We start from the raw sequence: 7,383 nt of genomic DNA on the forward strand, positions 1-7,383 counted from the left end.
CACGAGCAGGCAAGCCTTGAAGCAGAAGCCACTTCAAACATTTAATAGAAGCTTCTAATCGCTTCCAATATTTAATCTTGCTTTCTTTTGATTATTAGCAAAGAGATATGGAAGACTTGCTTTTTGTTTTTTAAAATCATCAAGATAACACACAACATTAGTATGAGCACTCTTATGCCCTCCAACATGCTTATCCCATGCATCTGTTTTGTTCCAAGCTTTGAATCCTTCATTAACAAATGCATCTCCTCCGGGTGTGTTTTCTTCCTTGAATAAATAGCAAGGAAAGCAAAAAACTGCATCCTTTTCAACACTGTACTCAAGCCATGATTTATACTTATTTAACCATTTTTCATTAAATCGACGAGGTTTGTCTCCAATAAATTTATAAGGAAACTCATGATTTGTTGGTTGACAAAGTTTTCATTGAGAAGTATAAACCCTCCGAACTATATCTTTATCATCTGGATGGAAATCGAAAATTTTCTACCTTTTTTCTCTGGATCTTGAGGAAGATTAGTAGCATTTACTTCAGTTAATCTTATTGGTTCATACATGGCTTGAGGCTCAGGATTTGTATTAACTCTAACTTCTGTTTCATCTCTTTGATTTTGTGCAGTATTATTACTTTCTTGAGTTGACGGGTTACTGATTGGTGGACAAAAATTTGTTTGAGATTGATGAGGATCTGGCATAGAGGGATCTCTATTATCTACGTTAATTCTTTTTGAAAAAAAACTTGCAATATCCTTTTGTTTTGTTCTCTACATTCTGATTTTTTTTTTTAAAACTTTAGTTAGTTCATAAATATAAATGATCTAATAATAAGGCAATAACATAACATTAAAATCATACAATCTACAAATTAAATTAAAATCATCAATAACAATTGAATGTTAGAAAAAAAAGTCAAAACATGCCGCTAGTTGAAAAACAATAATATACCGCAACAATTATAATCCTATAAAATTAGAGTATGTTAGGCAAATTTAAAAAAGTCAAACATCAAGAAAAATTTTAATTTAAAAAACAAAAAGAAAGACTCACATAAAACGAAAAGAAGACGGTTGGCGATTTGGCACACACTGGCAGGCGTGCTATGCAGTTTGTTGTTGCTTTTGCCTTTCAATTCCAAGTTTCCAATAGTGCACTTTGCAGCCTTGTAGATGAGAGTTGCAGACCGAATAGACAGAAACAGCGGTCTGATGACCAATGTGCAATCGTACGCTTCTTTCTACTCTTAAATTTTTCAGAGATATCTTACTTTTGCAGGTTTTATTGGATATATAAATAACTATAGACTCCTAAAGTGTTAAAGCTACTTATACGATTTGGACACGAAAATCTCTAACTGTTTTTTTTTTTCACTTCTTTCAAGAATAGCTAAAACTTTTTTCAAGAAATAATGGTGGGGTCCAGGCCACCCAGGACCCCACGTGGGTCCACTTTTGGGTGCCATTAGGAATATTTATTGATAGCGTTGACCGAAATCGAGCTGAATCACTGACACACTTGTTGATGTCATTTGACATTATTTTTATGGCACATTTGATGAAGAATATATCTGCGGTTACTAATGAGTTGAACATGGCTTTGCAAAAAAGTGATCAAGACATAGTGAATGCAATGAAAATGGTAGACGTGACTAAAATAAATTTGCAGAATCTCAAAGATGATGGATGTGATACTCATATGAATAACGTTCATTTATTTATGATTAAGTATGAGATTGAGATTCCTAATATGGAGGATATATATATGTGCACAGGGCCGTCTCATGGAATATGGAGGCCCTGTGTTATTCTTCAAAATGGGGCCCTTCAAAAAAAATTATAAAGAAGAAATTATAATTTTTTTTATTATTATTTATCATAAATCGTTCTTTACAATTTGAAAAATAAACCAAAACTAAAAAAAAAATTAGTAGGATCTTTTATTTAAACAAAGCTATCCTTCTAGCATTCTTTGAAGCAAAATCGTCCACCAAATCTTCGTAATCAACTTTTTCCAAAATATCGTTCTCTATCGCTATCAAGGCTAGTCCATCAAGTCTTTCTTGTGACATTGTAGAGCGCATATAGGATTTCAACAATTTCAACTTTGAAAAACTTCTTTTTGCAGATGCAACAGTAACAGAAATAGTCAACATGATTCTATATGCAATAACTAAATTAGGGAAAAAATCAAGATGTTTTACAAACTTTAACATATCTAAAGGACCCAAGTCTTCATTGGGTAAACAATCTTTAATCATTTGCAACTCAAAATACAATTCAACCCTATCAATATCAGATTGTCCATCTTTTTCCATTGCTTTTTCCGAACCTCTACAATAAGACCTTAGACTCTCATCATCAAAAGAATATAGCTTTTTAGAACTAAATAAGAATCCAAAAATATTTTCATATTCTTGATATTGTTCAAATCTCTTATTAAGAGAAACAATAGCTTGATCAACAATATATAAGAAATAATTAACTCTGAATGATTCTTCTGGAGATTGAGAAGATTGAGAAGCAACCGATGAAGTATTAGAATTCTCATCAAAAAAACATTTTCTTCTAATGACAGGCTTTTCACGAAAAATAGGATTAATATCCATTTCAATTGCAAGTTTTTTTTGCTATTTCCAAGGCATCATGAAAACCGTTTTCTCTATATCGCTTAAAAAACGAAATCAACCCTTTTATTTTTTCAATAGCAACATCTATAAGAACATCCTTTGATTATAAATTCTTACTAACCAAATTAACAGCATATAATATGTCAAACCAGATAATAATTGCCATCAAAAATTCTAAATCACTCAACTCATTTGTCGCTAGAGATTTAGCTTCACTTCTTATTTTAGAATCATTATCATTTTCCCCTACTTGAATTAAAGCTTCTCTTATTTCGAGCATTTGAAACCTTATGGCTCTAACACTATCGATGCGACTCTCCCAACGAGTGGATGACAATGACTTAGGAGTCAATCCTTTTGCATTGTCTTTCAAAATTTGCCATCTTTTTGTAGAGCATGCAAATATTGTGTAGATACGTTGTATGATACCAAAAAAATCTCTGGCTTTAACACAAGTATTAGCCATATCACACAATGCTAAGTTAAGACTATGACAACCACAAGGAGTATAAAGGGCCCGGGGATTTATATCTAAAAGTTTTTTTTGTACTCCTTGATTTTTTCCCTTGATATTAGATCCATTGTCATAGCCTTGTCCTCGAACATTATCTATATCAAGATTAAGATCTTTCAACTCATTTTGTAAAACATCAAAAAGTCCTTGACCACTTGTATCATTCACATTCAAAATCCTAAAAAAGACTCCTCAATTATAATAGAACTCGAAGCAAAGTCAACATATCTTAATATTAAGGACATTTGTTCTTGGTGACTAATATCAGGAGTGCAATCAAGGATTACGGAGAAATACTTTGCTTGTTTTATTTTCTTAATGATTTCAGTTTTAATAGCAGAACCAAGCAAATGTATAATTTCTTGACCAAGATAGTGAATATGTATTTCATCATTGCTAATGCGCCTAACATGTTCATGAACAACTAGATCAAACTCTGCCAGCATTTCAATTAAGCCCAAGAAATTACCATTACTCTTTTGGTATATTTTCTCATTTGAACCACGAAAGGCTAAGTTATGTTTTGCAAGAAATTTTACAACTGAAATTATTCTTACTAAAACCTTTTTCCAATGCTCTTTCTCTTTTTTAATCTGTTTTTGAGTCACTTTGTCAATAGTCTCATTCTTTTGAAGTCTTACACACAAATCATACCAAGTTGCCATATTCTTAAAATGTTCCATACTTGTCTCATGCTCTTTAAGTCTTGTACTAATATGAGACCAATCACCAAAACCATCATTAATCAATTGACCTCTTCCATGACCTTTTTTAAAAATTTTACAGAGAAAACAAAAAACTTTGTCAAGCTCTTTTGAATAAACAAGCCATTCTCTATCACATCTTTCTCGATTTGTCAAGATTCCAGTATATATAAAGTCGTAGAAAATCGCTTAGACAACTTATCTTTAGGACCTTTTATAATAGACAAGTCTCTTTTGGGTTCCTTTTCTACTAACACTTCGATCATTTTAGAATTAAGAGCATCCCAATTTCGTGGATCGAATACATCAAGGCCAAATTGATTGTCATTACTTTCATCGAAGCCATGATTATTTTCATTCACAACATTATCATTTTCAATGGGATTATTATCTTTATTCAGATCATTATCATTTTTAGCATGAACATCATTTTCATTACCACCAATGTCATTCTCATTCGGCACATTAGCATCAAAAGGTACATTATCTCTATTTAAAGGCACATTATCATTAGGAATAACACAATCATCCAAGGCTACTTCATCATTCACAACCCCATTATTATTACTTTGAGTACCTACATGTGATTCTTTCACAACAAACTTATCAAGAGCTCCTCTTTGTGATTGAGTAAGCTCTTCAATTCTCTTTTTCTTTTTACGTTTTTCATAGCCACAATCATACTTCCTAATTTTGGGAGGCATGATAGAAATAATTAAATTAAAAGATATGCAATGTATAATAGAAGCAACGAAAATCTAATGATCTAAACACAACAAGAAAGACAGGAACCACCTGTACTCCAATCCTTTCAATTCCCTTTTTGCAATCTCATTCTTGGAAAAATAAATCTGGTTTAGCAAGAAAAACAAAGCTAACTAATTTCAGATTGTATTGAAATTATTAAAGTCTTACACATTATAGAATAATGAATAGCAATAAAGAATCATAAACAAAAAAGCACATGCTTCTGCATATAAAAATACAGTAAGGAATTCTAACTCTTGAAATTGCACCAAAGACCTTTCTCAAACATACAAATAACCTGAAGCGTAATCAACATATGAAGACTGAAGACACAAACAGAATTTTTGGGAGTATGAACATCAGTAGAACAAAAGATTCTTAATATTGAATTATAAAAATTCAAATCTGGCAGAATGAACATCAGTAGAACAAAAGATTCTTAATATTGAACATCAGTAGAACATATTATGAATTTTAATTTTAAATGATAAAAATTCAGAATTGCTAAATCAAATCTAGCAGAATTGAATTACAGTGTACAAAATTAAAGTCCTACACATTATAGAATTACATAATGAACTAGAAAATTACAGAATGTACGCAGAAATCAGAATTGCAAACAAAGCACATAAATCATGGAATCGAAAATTGCAGAAAATTAAAATTATAAGAACATTAAGAAGTACATATTATAAAAATTCAGAATTCCTATTAATCTCTACGAAAAAATCAAAATATGGCATAAAAAAAAGTGAATTTACCTTAAAAGTGAAGACTTTGATAATAAATTAGCCCTCAAATTCTTGATTTTTCACCTTCGAACTCCCACAATAAAATTCGCGACTTTGTTCTTCGACTTCACGTATTGTAATTTTTTGTAAACCAAAGTTCGAATTTTTTTGGAGGATAAAAGAAATTGAATTCTTGAATATGAGTTGAGTGGGTTTGAATATGAATCGCAAATAAATAGAAAAAAAAATTCTTCCAGTTAGATATCTCCATTTTAGGTGGTGTTCTTGATGGAAGGAGTAATGAAATTCAGATTCTTTTTGGCTAAAATTATGGAAATGAGATAATTTTCTGAATAAAGAGAGTGTATATTTATTTTAATTTGGGAAGTTGAATAATTTCAGCGATATTTTAGGGATTTTGATTTAGGAAGATTGAAGAGGAGAGAGAATTGTGTAGAAGAACTGAAGAAGATGAAAACTAATTTTTCTCTTTCTTGAAACTTGCGGGTATGATGCAAATTGCGGTACGATTATGGAGATTTTTTTTTCTTTTCTCCTTCCATTAGTTAACCAAAATTGGGGCCCCAAATTTGTGAGGCCCTGTTCCACAGAACCGGGTGTACCGGTATTGGGTCGGGCTTGTTAATGTGCAACCTGGCAAAAAGAAGTTTCGTGGTAGTAGACCACACGTAACAAATCTTCATCACTTCCGAGTTGAAGTTTTTCTGAGCGTCATTGATCTACAATTACAAGAACTTGAAAACCGGTTCGATGAGAAGGAATTACTTATATGTATGTCTTCCTTTAGTCCTGCTAACCAGTTTTCTTTGTCTGACATAAGAAAGTTGAGACGGCTGGCTGAATTTTATCCTAATGAATTTCCAACAGTTGAACTTTCTTTTATGGAAGATTCACTTCGAAATTTCATTGTTGATCTTCAAAGTGACAATATATTTTCAATGTTGAAGAGCCATAGTGAGCTTTCCATGAAACTTTTTGAGACTGGAAAGCACGAAATACATTCAAGAGTATATTTCCTTCTAAAGTTAGTGTTGCTTCTTCCAAATATCGAAAGTGTATTTTCAGGAATGAATACAATAAAAAACAAATTGTGTAGTAATACGGGAGATTAGTTACTCAATGATTGTTTGGTTTTTTTTAGAGAAAGATTTATTTTTGACAATAAGCCTAGATGATCTTGTAAATCAATTTCAAAATATGAAAATTCGACGTGAATAATGGTAAGAGTTTATTCAGAATAACAGTTAAGTAATATAATTTTTTTGTGGGTAATTTTATGGATTTCTTTTAATTATCGTTTTAGTCGTATATATTTGGCCCCAGATCTAAAATCCTGTATCCGCCCTTGTTTACCATACTTCTTTTTTTTTAAGAGTTATGAGATTGTGATTGCAATATATCTTGATTCACGAACTTGATCAAATAATAATATAAGTATGCTGAATTTGTCATCTTCAAGCATTACGATAAGCATAGCCTTGACGCAAATCATACAATATGTGTACCACACTTTTTTTGTAGAATCAATTATGATCATCATTTTTCGTCACCGGTAATGGACTACTTCTCTTTTGGTCTTTTCCCTTCAAAAATTTTTCATCTGTTTTCATGGATGTTTTGTCTGTTCATTCCTATGACATCATAATCGTGAACATCATCATACGTGTTCGTGGAATTAGGAATTGCTTTTGTGATTTTTTTTTTCTTTTTTTTTATATAATTAATGCAGCACCATGTAGTTAGTGCTTTGATTTGATGATTTATTCCGGTTTAGGGTAAATTTCACGCTAAAGGGATTGCTTGGATTGAGTGTAATGCATTAAGGGGGTAAAAAACAAGTCAAACTAAGGAAAGTAAGGTGGTTAAGTGATTATGAAGGGAAGAAGTGGTGATAAAAGGGATAAGCGAGTGATGGTAGGAAGAAAAAGGAATATATAGGGGAATTCTTACTCTCATAGTCTCCTCATTATGGGGGTAATAGTTACCCACCACCCCCAAGAGTAATTGTCACCCTCCTTTTGAGGTAATAGCTTCTTCTTCCAT

At 31.7% G+C, this 7,383-nt stretch overlaps 1 pseudogene; it reads right to left on the minus strand.

The window, feature by feature from the left end:
- Nucleotides 1–1,933: 1,933 nt before the first annotated feature.
- On the minus strand, nucleotides 1,934–4,649 carry LOC104898755 (uncharacterized; annotated as a pseudogene).
- Between the last annotated feature and the right edge of the window lie 2,734 nt (nucleotides 4,650–7,383).

The sequence above is a fragment of the Beta vulgaris genome, chromosome 7 (genome assembly GCF_026745355.1).
Source record: "Beta vulgaris subsp. vulgaris cultivar EL10 chromosome 7, EL10.2, whole genome shotgun sequence".
Classification (NCBI taxonomy): Eukaryota; Viridiplantae; Streptophyta; class Magnoliopsida; order Caryophyllales; family Amaranthaceae; genus Beta; species Beta vulgaris.